We start from the raw sequence: 1,299 nt of genomic DNA on the forward strand, positions 1-1,299 counted from the left end.
GGTCATGGTCAGTAACTTTTCTCACAGGTATCATCGATATGTTATTGGTAACTTCAAGGGTACACATTGGCAATTTGAACAGGGTTCTTTTTTTTTCCATTAGTTGGTTTTTTTAAAAAAAGAATTTCATTCTTTTGCTGCTTTTTTTTCGAACATCTGTGACATTAATATTAAGTAACCTTTCCAGTGATTTGTAATTGATTACCACATTAACTACATGAATATGTCCTGAATGAGTTTTGGTAGTTGAGCAGTTTGGAACCGGTCTGTGCAGAACGCGAGGGAGAGAAGAGATAAAGTAATTAACATCATGCTGAATTAACCAACACGTCTTTCTTCTATGTACTCCTTAGACTTACCCCCAAAAAATGCTTCAAAGATTGCTGAGACTTATGTGATAGACATTTTCATTTCCTTGTACCCGTCAAATGATTAAAGCCATACAGTTGAGTTCAATAACATTTTTTTAAAATGTGTTTGAATGTCTGACAAGTCCATTAAGTATTTGATAAAGTACAGGATTTTGTTTGAGGCATTGAGCCAAAGAGGGAGGTGGCCTAGTGGTTAGGCTCTCGGACTCGCAACCACAAGGGTTGTGGGTTTGAATCACATCAGGGGCCCGAGATTGTGTCCTTGGGAAAGGCACTTTACACCAATTTTCCTCACTTCACCCAGGTGGAAATGTGTACCCGGCTATAGACAGGGAAAGATCCTGTCAGTTTTTTTATGTTTGAGTTTGAATGGGTAAAATCCGCAGCTTGCACTGTATGCTTCCCCGGACACCGAGAATGTTTCTGAGTGTTCTCAGAGGGTCTGGTGGGGTAATGATAGTTGTAAAGAGCATAGAGAATGGTGTAGAACATGGATGTGTGCTACATTAATTGCAATTATTATTGTTACTTACTATTATTACTAGCTGGGTACCTGTTTAATGAATGGACTCAAAAGAATGGATCGTCTAGTCATTGTGGTATCAATGCGCACTGTTTGTGAATGGAAGCCTCTCTTGTTTACATTGGTGTCTTAGAAGACAGACTTTCCCAAGATAAGATCTAAACTAAAATAATATAAAATTGAAAATAAAGCTACATTGACTTCAGACTCCTTGATATAATTATTGTGCACCCTTTAAATGATTCTGAACCATCGTTAATTTTTTTTCAAATCCGAAAGTTAAGTTGTTCGGAAGTTTTAGGCGACCAAACGAAAGTTGAGTTTTTCGGAGGTTTTTGGTGACCAAAGTGAAGTATTTTTAGAAATATAATATTACTCTAATATATACTCTTTGTTAAAATTAAA

Source organism: Aplysia californica, unplaced genomic scaffold (genome assembly GCF_000002075.1).
Source record: "Aplysia californica isolate F4 #8 unplaced genomic scaffold, AplCal3.0 scaffold02356, whole genome shotgun sequence".
In the NCBI taxonomy this organism is placed as follows: Eukaryota; Metazoa; Mollusca; class Gastropoda; order Aplysiida; family Aplysiidae; genus Aplysia; species Aplysia californica.